At 36.2% G+C, this 15,235-nt stretch overlaps 1 protein-coding gene across 1 annotated transcript in view; it reads left to right on the top strand.

The window, feature by feature from the left end:
• Window positions 1-15,235, top strand: part of lrrc52 (leucine rich repeat containing 52) — a 77,593-nt gene that overhangs the window by 49,102 nt on the left and 13,256 nt on the right. The window lies entirely within an intron of this gene.

Genomic DNA, 15,235 nt, shown 5'->3' with positions numbered 1-15,235 from the left:
TTCAAAGATACATTTAAGAGTTAAGGCCAGTGCACACCGAGACGTTTTTTACTCGCATTTCCGTCGACGTTTAACGCCTCTCGACTAAATAACGGGCGTCAATGTGATCATGCACACCATCGCGCAACACGCCAAGCGCAAAAGCGTCATTTAAAAAAAAAACGCTGCATGCTTCTCCACCAATTAGATCGGCACTTTTGTTCACATGCACGGAGTTGCTGAAGTTACAGTAAACAGCACTTGGAGGCGCTCAAGCGCAAAACTGTCAATGCGAGCGCACATTAAAGAAGATGCCCAGAGGCGATATGAACGTTAAGCTGCTTATTGCTGTTGTGAACAATAATCATTTCTTCATCACTAGAGCTGGAGCTGCTGCTTGAACTATTAATGCTTGTTCGAGTCACCAGTAACTTTAACAACAAGCATGTGAACGTCCTCTCTTCCTTTTCTTCTGTGTTATAAGCGGTCAGAAGCTTAAAGTTGTGTAGCGCCATCTAACGTCAAGGAGTGATTTTGCATGCTCTTCTGCTCGACGACAGTGAAAATTGCATGGCTTTGAATACGGAAAAACGTCTCGTAAAACGCTGACGATAAATGCAAACGTAAAGCGTCCCGGTGTGTAGGAGCCTTTAGAGAATAATACCTCACCGTGTAGAAATACGTTGTACCTTATAAATCCTGATGCAGAGCTCAAACTTATACACTGCAACGGGGTATCCTGGCTACAGAATCCCACATACACTTTTGCACCTTTTGCCTAAATACTTAAATCACTATAAATTCAAGACAATAAAAGCTTCACCAAGAGCCTTGCCTGGTCATGAGTTGATGCAAGACCATTTTACCTGGAGTGGAGCATCTGGCAAAGATCTTATCAAAGTCAAAACCCAAATTAACTGTTATAAGGGAGATTGTAAAATATTAGAGTGAAATTAAGACCACTCTACCAATCACATAGAGACATTTAAAATGACACCAAACATGAGATAGGAATACGTGTTAGCTTTATGTAAGGGGTTTTATTTAGAATAGAATATGGAATTATGTTTTTAGAAGAAGTAGTTGCTCCACCCCATTTAGAGAGTCATTATGGAGGTTTAGCATTCTATCTAACGTCATTCAAATGATGGATCTGCGACAAAGCAACTACGGTTTTGGGAAACACTCGTCACTACATTGTTCTTTTCCCAAACGAAGCATCGTACTACGATAGTTACATTGTTGTTTGGGAAACGCTTGCCAGGTTAGATCCCTATATCTCCCTATCATTCCCTTAATTGTTTTGCATTTATATCATACTGCAATCAGCAAATGCAGTTTAAGAGAGACTGAAAATTTTTTTCATTGTCGTATTTTTGGCAGTTGTCAAGAGTTTTACTTTTCTACACTTAAAAACAATCCACTTCTTTTCTTAGATGAGTTAAAAATAACAAGAATCCATAGCAAAAACCTCTGCGTTTTGAAAGCTTTGTGTAAATATTCTAACACCTTAAGCGGGACTATAATGGTGAGGCCTCTTGGTTTTTTTTCATTGAGAGTAACAGGACATAGTTTACACTGCACATTCTGCTGTATTGACACTAACCTTGAGCTGAAATGGCACAGCAAACACAATTGTTAACTGAAGAAGGATTGGAATGAACACCACAGTGGCTCTTCAGTTAAGGAAGCACTCCACTTTTTTTGGAATTAGCTCATTTTACAACTTCCCTAGAGATAACAATTGAGTTTTACCATGTTTAAATCCATTCAGCCAATCTACAGGTCTGGAAGGAGCACTTTTTAGCTCAGCTTAGCTTAAATCATTGAAATAGATTAGACCATTAGCTTCTCACTCAAAAATGAGTTACTTGGCCAACAGATAATAAATGTTATGTTATTTTTTAATCCAATACATGTTAGCTTTATGTAAGTGTTTTATGTTTTAGAATTGAATATAGAATTATGTTTTGTTTTTTTTTAAAGAAGTTGTTACTCCACCCCGTTTAGAAAGTCATTATGGGGATTTTTACATTCTATCTAATGTGATTCAAATGATAGATTTCCAAAAAAGCAACTACGGTTTTGGGAAACACTCATCACTACATTGTTCTTTTCCCAATGGATGCATCGTACTATTATAGTTTAGCCATGAGTTATGTCATTGTTTGGGAAATGCATCCCAGGTCAGAACCCTATCGCTCCCTAACATTACCTAAATTGTTTTGTATTTATGTCATACTGCAATCAGCAAATGCAGATTAAGAGAGACTAAAAATAACCTGAATATGGTTTTACCATTTTTGAATCCATTTAGCCAGTCTACAGGTGTGGGAGGAGCACTTTTAGCTTAGCTTAGCTTAAATCATTGAATTAGATTAGACCGTTAGTATCTCACTCACAAATAACCAAAGTTATGGGACCAACGGAAAATGAATAGTTATTTTTTAGGCCGATATGTTTAGAAACTTTTTATGCATTCGGCCATAAGGTATTTAGTTACCTAGCTAGCGACTATTTTCAGGCGCTGCATAATATCAACAAGTTCTTTGATTATTACACCAGAATGAGAGTAAAGACCATTTTGAGGGATGTAAACAAAAACATGGTCCCATCTTATTTCCTGTTTTACATTTTTAATTTCTTTAGCTTCCGAGAGTCCAAGAAGGGCCATGTATTGATAAATATTGTTATGATTATTTTTTTTTAAAGTTTCCTTTGTTCCTTTATTAAAATTTATCAAAACTTTTTTAACGAGATGCTAATGGTCTAATCTGATTCAACGATTTGTGCTAAGCTAAAAGTGCTCAAGCCAGACCCGGAGATCAGCTGAATGGATTTAAAAATGGTTAGGTAACACTTTACAATAAGGTTCATTAGTTAATGCATTTACCAACATGAACTAATCATGAACAACACATGTACAGCATTTATTAATCATAATTGAACATTTACTAATGCATTATTAACATCCAAGTCCAAGCTTGTTAACATTAGTTAATGCACTATGAGTTAACATGAACTAACAATGAACTACTGTATTTATATTAACTAACGCTAACTAACATGAACAAATAGAGTAGTAAATGTATTGTTCATTGTTTGTCATGTTTATAAATACATTAATTAACATTAACTAATGAACCTTATTGTAAAGTGTGACCAATAGTTACTATTTAACTCTAGGGCGTATGTCCACTTATATTATGTTCCACATAGAGTGGAAAAAAACACCATGAAGGACAGTAAATGACAGATTTTTCATTTTGATGTGATTTTTTGGTTGTGTAAAAGGACATACGTGAGACCTTTCTGAGCTTTTATTATTGCAAGTCCCCTGATAAAAAATTGGGAAGCACTTGACGGATTTTCTGTCAGACGGATTGTTATTGGTATCATTTCTCTCTGTCTGCTCGTCAACTGTCTGTCATATATCTTTCAAAATGTAATTTGCTGTAACATTTACAGTTCCCTTTACTAATATTGGCACCCTTGATAAATATTGACTGTGGAAAGAAATGTCTTTATTGTTTAACCTTTTGATCTTCTCCTCAAAATACTATCTCACTAAAAGCAATATATATACAGGGTGGATGAAACGTAACTAGGTATTAAAAAGATGTAATAAAGTCCTAGGCTGTCATCCCCTATACTCAAAAAAAAAAAAAAAAAAACTATCAGCAGCTATTTCCCAGAGATGGGTTGCGGCTGGAAGGGCATACGCTGCGTAAAACTTTCTGGATAAGTTGGCGGTTCATTCTGCTGTGGCAATCCCAGATTAATAAGCCGACAAAAAATGAATGAATGAATGATTGCACCACAAATACAAGTGTACAACCAAAGTACGCTCATCAGCTAGAGAATACCTATAATGCACTGTAAGAGTTTGTATGCCTAATGAATTTTTGCATCCACAGTGAAATTCTGTTGGTGTAAGTTTTTAAACAGATTATTTAATTAACACTTATCTCTTACGTTTCTTTTTAAAACACTATTGGTTGGGTTTAGATTGGTGATTCGCTGATCTAGATCAGTATTTCCCAGACCTGTTCCTGGAGGTACACCAACAGTACATATTTTGGACGTCTCCCTTATATGACCCATTAATTTAAGTTTTTTTATTCTTTTCTAAAGTTATGGTTCAGATATTTTGGTTTTAAAGAGTTTACAAATATGCAGTAGTGTGCCTCCAACAATGTTGGGAGACATTATTTTATCTGATCTGTGCGACAAGCCTTGCGAGAAGACTGAATATTGTGTATAAGAAGTAAGAGTAATGAAAGTAATGTATTTCAGGTTCGCAGAAAAATGTAGACAGCGCTCTTGTGCAGAGGTGTCCAAACTTTTTCTTATAAAAAGACAAAAAACAAACTTTAGTGAGGTCTGTGGTCTATATACCAGACTATATTACATAAATTTTGCCATGGGTAATTTCCTATATAATATAATATAATATAATATAATATAATATAATATAATATAATATAATATAATATAATATAATATAATATAATATAATATAATAATTGAAAAAATATGATAAACTTATGATAATGAAACATTAAAAAAAAAAATCTAATGGAGTTTGAGCCTAAATACACCATATTCAACCGAGCACCTGCCTTAACCTTGATTTGCTAACCGATGTTTTGTGCATCGTTTTTTATCTGCCAGGTGACAGTATTTGGATATTACAAACTCTTAAAACATTTTACAACATTTTATTCATTTTATTCATTTTATCTCAACAATACAAACAAATGTTTGTAATGTAATGTAATGTTTATTTATATAGCGCATTTATTGTGTATAGTCATACACCCAAAGCGCTTCACACCACCACTAGTGTGCAGCATCCACTTGGATGATGCGACAGCAGCCAAAGGACAATGGCGCCAGTGCGCTCACCACTAGAGTTGAGAGACAGTGATAGAGCCAATTCGGTGGAAGGGGATGATAGGGAGGCCATGATCGTAACGGCCGATAGAGGGACTTTGGCCAGGACACTGAGGTTACACCCCTGCTCTTTCACGAGAAAGATGGGATTTTTAATGATCATAGAGAGTCAGGACCTCGGTTTAACGTCTCATCCGAAAGGCGGCGCCCACTGACAGTGTAGTGTCCCCTTCACTTTTACTGGGGCATTAGGACTCACACAGACCACAGGTTGAGCGCCCCCCTGCTGGCCTCACTAACACCACTTTCAACAGCAACCTAGTGTTCCCTAGTGGTCTCCCATCCAGGTACTGACCAGGCTCAGCCCTGCTTAGTTTCAGAGAGTAACTGGTCTTGGGCTGCAGGGTGATATGGCTGTGGTTACATTAAATTCGAAATGACAATCTCTGTCGAAGGCATTCCCATGAAAGCCTACCCATCATTCTCCAATAGATTGGAATAATTTTTTATCGCCAATATTCAATCCATTGCATCTTTTAAGCAAACTTTGCTGTCATATTTCACTTTTGATTGTACTTGTTTTTCTTGAGGATGTTGCTTTGATAATCTTGTGATGCTTTATAAATTGGATGTTATATAATTTGTGTTTTGTTTTATTTTCTTGTGTTATTTGTATGAGATTGTGATGCATTTTGGGACCCTCTTGAAAATGAGATAGGACACTCTTGTCAATGAGATGGTGCATCTCAAGGGGTTTATTCCACATTCAACAAATATATATTCCACTGCTTGTTCAAACTACTTTTTTAAAATTAGCTAAAATAACACAATTTTTGGGGTTATTATTGGGACCGCTTAATTGTCTTATGTAATCCACTTCAGTTTGTTAAGTTAACTTAATTGATTTTATGTTAAGACAACATAAATGATTTGTGTGGAACCCTGCATTTTTACCAACCCAGGCTCATTCTGAAAATGAACCCCTATGTACATTTCTGGACAGCGCCAAATATGTCCCAGGAGCAACATTTTTTGCAGTTTTTGTTTTCATTAATCTACTAGAGGCCGCTGTGTATGCTTTTTTGGTCTCAAATTACTCTCGCGAGTGCCATTAACACCTGCTGTTCTCGTTTAAATGCACCAGAGGCTGCTGTCGACTGACTCACTAACTTACTGAATAACAGACTGACTGACTGATTTTTTGGCTTTAGTTTTTGTCTTACCTGCTTTCTGGAACCATTCTTGCATACATGGTGAGCTAACTGGACCAATTGGTAACAGCAGGAATGATGTCTATACGGAAGCGGTTTGCTGGTAGTGTTCGTTTTAAAGTCGAAATGCAGCCATACATACATCTGGCTACATAATTTGCGATCTCCAGGAAGGTATAAAGGGTGATGTTTTCAGAATGAGCCTATGTTGTATTTTACATTGTACTAAATAAATTCAAATTCAACTTTTTTTTTTACGTTTCACAAATATATAGGCTGAGGCATGAACTTTCAGTAAGCCCTGTCTAACCTGTAATCCTACAGTACATCAGCCTGTTTTGAGGGGTTTCAAGAAATTAAAGCCACTTCTCTCATCTAAAAGGTCAAGCGTCTTTAGCTTTGAATTTAATCATAAGGTTAAACAAATAAAAGAAATTTTGACAGACATCTTTGCCCCTCTTTGCCAAGAGTGCCATTGTTAGTGTAGATCGTTGTATGCTACTGAAAGCAAGATCTGCATCATTCTGGTACTCAGTGTCCAATAAATACCTCCAGAGCCTCAAATAATTAAAGTCTTTGAAAGGGCCGCTAATGATAAAACAAGCGTTTGCCTGACACACTTAATCAGGAATTTGGAAATAGCTGCAGCTGTTGGATTGTGCTGCTTCTGTCATAGCAGGAGTTTCTGGAGAATAAGAATATTGAAAATATTGCGATGATGAAAGCTTCTTTTAGACAGCACGCCATCTGTGAACTGTTTCCTGTACAAAACAGATACAGCAGATCTCGCTCTGATACAGTGTGTGTGTGTGTGTGTGTGTGTGTGTGTGTGTGTGTATGTGTGTGTGTAGGTGTGTGACAGCTTTGACTGGAACATTAGCATCACTACATCCCTCTGGTAGTAATAATGAAGTACTAATGATCTAATTAGGCTGAGGGTGCGCTTTATGGACGTGCCAATTAACAGTTCCAGTACCCAGAGGATACTTTTATTATTTTCTTATTCCTTTTTTTTTTTTTGTATGCGTGCATGTTTTAAAAAGTGAGATGGTATGAAAAGTACTACATTTGTTCAGATGCTACAAGCCTAATTAGTGAAGTAGGAAGTCAAGTTAAGTAAAGGCTGCTGTAAATACAAATTAATGATCTGTTGCATCAATATGGAGCATCAACGGCGACACAAAGATGATAGAAACTTTGGGGAGTTGCTGAGTTAAACCAGACAGTTATTGACATGCAGATGACTGCAGACGACTAAGCAGTTCTTTTGGAAGGTTGAACTTCCTTAGGTGATGAAAGAAGTACAGTCTTTGTTGAGCTTTTTAGATAATGGAGTCAATGTGAGTGTCCCACTTCAGGTCTTGAGAGATGGTGGTGCCCAGGAACCTGAATGACTCCACTGCTGCCACAATGCTGTCCATGATGTTCATTGGGGGGTAGCGCGGGGGTGGGGTGATGGTGAGGGGCTTGGCTGGGGGTCCTGATGTCCACTATCATCTCCATTGTTTTGAGCGTGTTCAGCTCTAAGTTGTTATGACTGCACCAGACAACCAACTTCTTAACCTCCTGGTACCTCCTGACTTGAGGCAAAAGTCATAGTTTGTGGTTTAATAATTGTGCAAATTGCACCTTAAAATAAACTCTGACCAAAATTTCCAAGACAAACTTTGTAATTGAAGAATCTTTGCTTATTCCTTTAAGTTAGTGTTCCCAAAAAAACAAAAAAAACAAAACTTTTTTTTTCTCCAAAAAAGTGCAATTCCTTGCAAAAGTTCTGCATTCTTCATACAGTGTAGAAACTTTAGCATAAGTCATAGAGCTTTTCTCTTACCCAAAAGACCTTGCTATCACTCAAGTTTTTCCAAACTTTGGAAAAATTTGCATTTACATGTAAAAGTTTTACCATTCTTGAAAAAAAAACTTTTAAAAAAGTTTTAATAAAAACATATATTTTTGCCAAAAATATATTTTTGAGTTTGAGTTTGCTTGCAAAAGTTTTTGTGTTCCTCCATGAATTATGTATGTTAGCTTCCAAAGAGGTTTTGCATCATGTATTGTCAATATTTTCTTCAATAAACATCTTGATTCAGTTGGGTTGTGCTTCAAGATGAAGACACCGAGGTAACAATCTCTGGTTATGTACAGTGAGTTAGGAATGGTCTGATTGGTAAATCATGTGTTAGCTAATGTGGGACAGGCTGTGGACAATCATAAGCATGTGATCCTTTCAAAATTTGTTTATAAATAAACTTCAGTTTATTTATTTGTATGTATACAGATATGATTATTTAAATAATAGATTTGTGGTGCATACTGTATATGCACTTTTTTACACCAATTTTGTAGTATGAAAAGTGTAAGAAGGTCATTGACACTGAAATTCTAAAAAGAATAAATGCAGTTTAAATACTTGGATGACGCACTTATTCAGCTGATAAAGAAGTGCCTGAAAGGAGTTGTGTTAAGGCACATTGACCAACTGAAAGCTGCATGGGCTAAAGTCACCTTTGTTTTGTGTTATTTAAAGAGCATATTAGCAGGTTCAAAAATGTGTGTACAGATTGCTTATTACACACAGGGATGTGCAGCAGCACATACATATCTTTAAATATGAAAAAGTAAAGGATTATAATGTAAAAGATTATCATTGTCTACGTAAATCGAAAAAATACTACCTTCTCCTATGCCTTCTTCACCTCAGGGGACTTTGGTGGACTTCAGCTCATTCTGTAGAAGGTCTGCTTGCTTTAACCTTGCACATGGGCAGATCCGTTTCCTAGCTTTTGAAGCATTCAGTTTTCTTCTTAAAAAGTCTGCCCTGTAGACAAGCAAATATGGTGTCACCGGGGCTTAATTTGTGCACTGAAATCTGATCCTCATTTTACCGATCCCCCTCCTCAACCGCTTTCCTACCCCATCCGCTGTTCGCTTTCACTTTCTTTCCACAGCTCCCCAACCCTCTTCACTTTCGTCCGCTCCTTCCTCGGATAACATGCCGGATCCGTTTGCCTGATCTGTTCCGTGACTTCACAATTCACAAATTAGGCACTGGATGTCACGCAACTGACTCTTAAAGAGAATGGGAGATGAGACTCTAATTCTCTCACACTGAAAGAAATTAGGACAATTTTTGACCATGCGCCGTGCACGCCAGCTGTTTTTCCAGTCCTTAAAATATTATTATTATTATTATTTCACATTTTAGATCACATGCGGTTTATTTTGATCTGATAAACAACTGAGAACTAGGTCTATGAGCAAATTCTATCAAATATGCATGTACTGTACATGTGAGTATGTATCTCTATGATTGGCAGACACCATGTTCAAACTCCAATTTGCAGCTCTATTTACCCTTGCAGTGTGCAGGTCATCTGAAGGAGGCATATCTGACAGGATGTCCCCGATGGCATTGCCAGGAGTGACCCCTTTCCAAGCCCATAATTACTGCAGCCGACTGAAGCTGTACACGGCGAGGCTGGATGTCAGTCTCTGTTCAGCTTATCTGGCTGCTATTAGACCCATGCAGGGTGTTCCACTCAAATAGTTCCCCTTCTGCTCGGGCGTCACACTGACTCTCACTCAGTAGAGCGGTGCTTTTTCGCTTTCCTGTTCGCTTTTTGCTCCAAGAACCTGGTGAGGCGTTAAAGAACAGGCTTCTAGGTAAACACAGCATGCTGCTGATTCTACTTATTGCAAGTTATTTTCAAAATAGATTTATAAATAGTCATCTTTTAAAATCACATATGAGTGTTTGGCACTGGAAGTATATCTGCCATGATGCTGGAATGTTAAAGTCTATTGATGCATCCCAATTATATCATTAACCTGATGAAGTACTTCTTTAACTTTGAAAACAAAGTGTTGAATCTTCATGCACTTAGCTGATGCAACAAAATAACCTTATGAAGTTCATAAACTAGACAGCTCAGTGCATGTGTATAGGTGCATATTGTGCATTCAGGACACAACTAATGACTTTTTCTTTTTTTTTTTTTAAAGTTGCTAGGGTGTTTGTGGTGGTTGCTAGACAGTAATCCCTTCCCCACAAATGCAGATGGCATTTGAGTATCATCTGCAAAGGGACTGGATCTGTTGCTCAAAGCTGGGTTTTAGCAAAGTAAGTTTGAGAGTTTCTGAGCTCAAGGAGGTGGGCTGGTTTTGATTGAGTTTTGTCACCACGCTACATAACTAACCTGTTCAAGAGCAGTTTTTTCATGGTTTAGATATTGTGAATCCAAACTGGACCAATCAGCTGTGAGTAAAGTGCTTTTTTTTGGTGATAGTAGCTAAAGGACAACTCTCATTGGGAGAATGAACTCACATGCATTGCTCAGGTGTGAAATGTTTTCACTTACTTTAACAGAGTGTAACAGTCTTGAAGGTTTTGTGGATCTCGTCTATCAAAACTGAATTTTATTTTGTATTCTCTATTGGATTCAAGTCAGGTGATTGGCTAGGCATTCTACAGCTTGATTTTCTTTCTCTGAAAGCATTTGACAGTTTCCTGGGGTGTGTTTTGGATCATTGTCTCGCTGAAATGTCCACCCTGGTTTCATCTTCATCATCCTGATAATGTAGATGTTAGATTGAAGCAGTGAATATTCATTTACAATAATGGAGGGCAGAGGGTTGCTGAATAACTACTGAGAGATTTCTGTTGCTGTCTGATCTTTCACTGCCTTTCTACACCTACATTTTTTCATGTGTTCAATACTTTTCCCCTTTCATCATTTCATATTATTTCACATAACATAAATTGTAACCTACTTCAATTAATTTCTTTGTATATGGAGTTCTTTGGTTGTTATCAACATCAGGTGAAAATGTCAAGTCAACAGCACCTTTAAAAATATGTTTTCTGAGAAAACACATGGAAACATGGTGACATAATGACCAATTGCCCCACTATATATATATATATATATATATATATATATATATATATATATATATATATATATATATATATATATATATATATATATATGCAACAAAGCCACTCCCACTTTAAATTTAAGCCTTTTACACAACAAAGTAATGTAAAAAGTAAAGTTGTTTTTTGCTATCAGAAATATATGTTTTGTTTGCAGAAGGTTTTTAAATAGGAAACACATACTTAAAATCACTGGTAAAGGCAGCAGACACTGAAATCCATGTAGTTAATTTGACCTTGATGGTCATTTAAGATAGAAATACTCAGTTATCTTTGTGTTTTGTAATTTTTGTAAAAAAAATGTCACGATACTGAAGTTATATGGATTTTATTTAAACAAAGTTGTTAACATTTTTAAAGGTCACATTTATTTATTCATTCATTCTTTTCAGCTTTGTCTATCTATTTATTACCACAGCGGAATGAACTGCCAACTTATGCAGCATATTTTTTTACGCAGCAGATGCCCTTCCAGCCGCAATCCATCACTGGGAAACATCCACACAGTCATACACAACGGTCAATTTCAGCATACCCAATTCACCGGTACCACATGTTTTTGAACTGTGGGGGAAACCGGAGCACCCGGAGGAAACCCGCGGGAGAACATGCAAACCCCACACATAAAAGCCAACTGACCCAGACGAGGCTTAAACCAGCAACCTTCTTGCTGTGAGACGATCGTGCTACCTACTGCATCACCGCATCGCCTTTAAAGGTCCCATGAAATAAAAATAAAACATTTTTAGATGTTATTTTCAGTTAGTTTTCAAGTACATCAAAAAAATTGCATTAAGAAAATGTAAATAAAACTGATTTAAACATCAAAAGCTTGCAGTTTCACTTCCGCCTAAATAGATCAACAATTTTTTTTTCACATCAGACCATACTCCAGTTGCTCTTCACATCTATATATCAACGTCTTGACCAATCAAATGCTCTTTAGTATTTGACAAGCCCTGCCCCCTTTAAGACGCTTCTCATTTACTTTTCATTTGATGTACTTTAGCTTAAAGCTGCGGTTACACTGATTTTGAGTATTTACTAATACTGAAACTCAATCCGAAACTTCTGTAATACATAAAAAAATAAGTAAGAGCAAAGAAACAGATCCAGGATGTTCCTTAATTTTTATTTAATTCACCTTATTTTAACATTCAACAACTCTGTCAACAAACAGAGCACTTCTGTGACGTAGCTTGAACAATCAAGTAATAAAACACACCAATTCTTCACTTTTGGATTTTTGTGAATCTAATGGCTCAATTCCACCGACGGTACACTGTTAAAAATTGTCCCGTTAAAAAACAGTAAAATACTGGCAGCTGCAGTTGCCAGCAATGTACTGTTATTTTACAGTATGTTACTGTAAAAATACATGGACTACATTGATTTACACAATACTCAAGTGAACTCATTTTGCTCACTGAAAGCAACTGCCTCAACTTGGTCAACTGCTGAATGAGTTTATGAAGTAATGTGCTATATATGCTTAGAAGCATAATTATAATGATAACTTATTTTAGTTAATTAGAATAGTTTGGTTTAACTCTAATGTCTTATTTTTCACAACAGCACACATACATGTAAATCTGGAATCACCAGAGAGATTCTTACTGCATCAGCAACTAAACAGCTGATGTTTTTAAATAGAGAAACATGCAGAATAACATCAGCAGCTCATTGTTCATCTTTAACTCATACACTGGCTCTACTCTCCTCCACAATGGTGACACACAGAAGAAATTAGCTTCAGGTTTTACAGTAAAATACTGTTTTTTCCTTGATTTAACAGTAATCTACTGGCAGCTGTGGTTGCCAGCAATATACTGTTTTTTTACAGTCTACTTCCGTTGTGTAAATTAACAGTATATTACTGTTAAAATACATTTTTACACTGTGTTTTTACCTCTCACACCTTTAACCCTTTAAACCCCAGAGCATATACTTCAGTTTTAATTGAAGTGTCCACACTACTGAGTGTTCAAGAAACATGGAGCAAAGCTGAAGTAAATTAATTAATTAACTGACTAATTAAATGATAATTGAGGATTAACAATAAACAAATGAAGAAATACTGAAGGGAAAAAACAAGAACAGAACATACAAAACTTTAGTCACAGCTTTATAATGAAATAACCTGAAGAACAACAAATGATTAAATCATTTAAATGATCAGCGGATGATTAAACAACTCTACAAACATCATCACCAGCTACACTTATTACTTAATACATGTATTTTTGTATAACATCTACTAAAGTTCTTCTTAAGAAAAAGTTAAAGTTTTACGTCACCATCATGGAGAACAGAGTTTGCTTTAGTTGGGCTCTTAGCCCTGTCATTTTTAACATTTATATATCTATGCTGCTGCAATTGTTAAGAACTTTGTTTAAAAAGCTCCTTTGTTGTGGCAAGCCAGCCAAAAACCTAAATAAGATCTGGTGATGTTCATGTTGCTATTAAATGGCAGAGTCTGTTCTCATTTAGTATAGTATAATTTATTGCTCCTGTTCAATGTTAAATCTATTGTTTTACATTATATGTATATATATATATGGCAATAATTTCTGGACGTTTTTAAGTATATCTTGAACAATAACACTGCTCTATGGTGTAAATCGCACTCAAAGAGACATCAATAATCAGCGTATGAACCTCAATAATGGTGACAACTAACAAAATTAACAGTTTAACTCACAAACAGGCAACTGAAAGTCGAAACAAACAAAAGCAGAATCAAACACAAATAAAGAAAACTGTTAGACCATTATACAACATTTATACCGCAATGCATGCTGGGATATTTGTACCGTGCCACTCCCAGCATGCATTGCAGCATGAAACATTTGAGATGTTACCATTGTTGAGATACAAGGTCAGATTCATGAGGTCTGAGTGTGTATTTGTCATAACTGAACTGTTTTTGTATGTTATTTCTTAACTGTTAAGTAATTACGGAGGTATCTTTTCTTTTTCCACTTCTTATTAATTAAATTAATACCTGCAACTAAGCATATAATCTATTGCATGAGACCCTCCTTCCAGATTTATAACAAAACATTTATCAGAACTAATTTCAGACAAATAGATTTCTCTATTTATTGACTTTCTAACTTGATTACTATAACACAAGCATTTTGTTAACTCTTTATTATAGTAATTGGAAAGTCTTCTTAAAAGAGTTCAAGGGTGAAGAGCCCAACTAAACCAGCCCCTCACTCCATTACGGTGACACAAAAAACACCTTAATTTCTGTTGGATCTCAATGGGAATAGTATGGAAGTCAAATCAGTCAGTAATAAGTGTGTGTCTGCTGTTGTTTGTGGAGTTGTTTAATGATCCTCTGCTGAGACTAAAAGTGTTTTATTTTGCTTGATTTTATTTAATGTTGTAACTCAAGTGTTGTTTGTGTTTCTTGTTTCTCTTTCCTTCAGTAATTGTGATTATTAACAGCAGGTGTTCATCAGTGTCTGAATTCACTCATTAGTGTTCATTAACTCTGTCAGGTGAACTATATTGGTGAACTAGTTGATGGAATAGTGAACAAGGGCACAAAGTGTGATTTTAAACACAGACTTCAAAATGTCGAATCTGAACTCTGTTAGCTCAGTTTTCTGCTGTTGGTTATTTTCTCAAAATTTTTTTTTTTAACAGAATATTACTGTTTTAGTGAAAAAACATTATTTTACTGTAGAATCTGACCGTTTTTTAACAGCAATTTTTTACAGTGTACGGTATGCCGTTTAACAGTGGAAATGGCCATGAAAGCGTGCCGAACCAAGCCGTACCGTACCACTTTTTCTGCACCCTTTCGAAAGGGTACCAAACACGAGAAAGGGTACCAAAAGGTGGAACTACATGCGCAGCTAAAAGCTGTTTGGTTACAGCGATAAGTCACGAGCTCATAGAGCTAGCAAGAATGAAATCAAAGGAACCGCCATGTTTTAAATACACAGCCGAGACATTACGCCGTAATACTATATGCATATAATAACGAGCCATGGATGACACAGAAGTTTGATATTTACAACTGTAAATGTCTCAAAACAACAAGAAAAAATGCTATACTTTTGAGGTGAGAGATAGAAATGACTTGTGGGTAATTTGACAGTGGGCACAGTGAGACTATCTCTGTAATGACACATTTTAAGCAACTTAATGAGTAATCGCCCTCTTTTACCTTGTGTGTGTCACAGATGATGACGACGAC

The sequence above is a fragment of the Danio rerio genome, chromosome 20 (assembly GCF_049306965.1).
Source record: "Danio rerio strain Tuebingen ecotype United States chromosome 20, GRCz12tu, whole genome shotgun sequence".
In the NCBI taxonomy this organism is placed as follows: domain Eukaryota; kingdom Metazoa; phylum Chordata; class Actinopteri; order Cypriniformes; family Danionidae; genus Danio; species Danio rerio.
The sequence above is the reverse complement of the archived record's forward strand: the minus strand, read 5'-3'. Positions and strand labels throughout refer to the sequence as shown.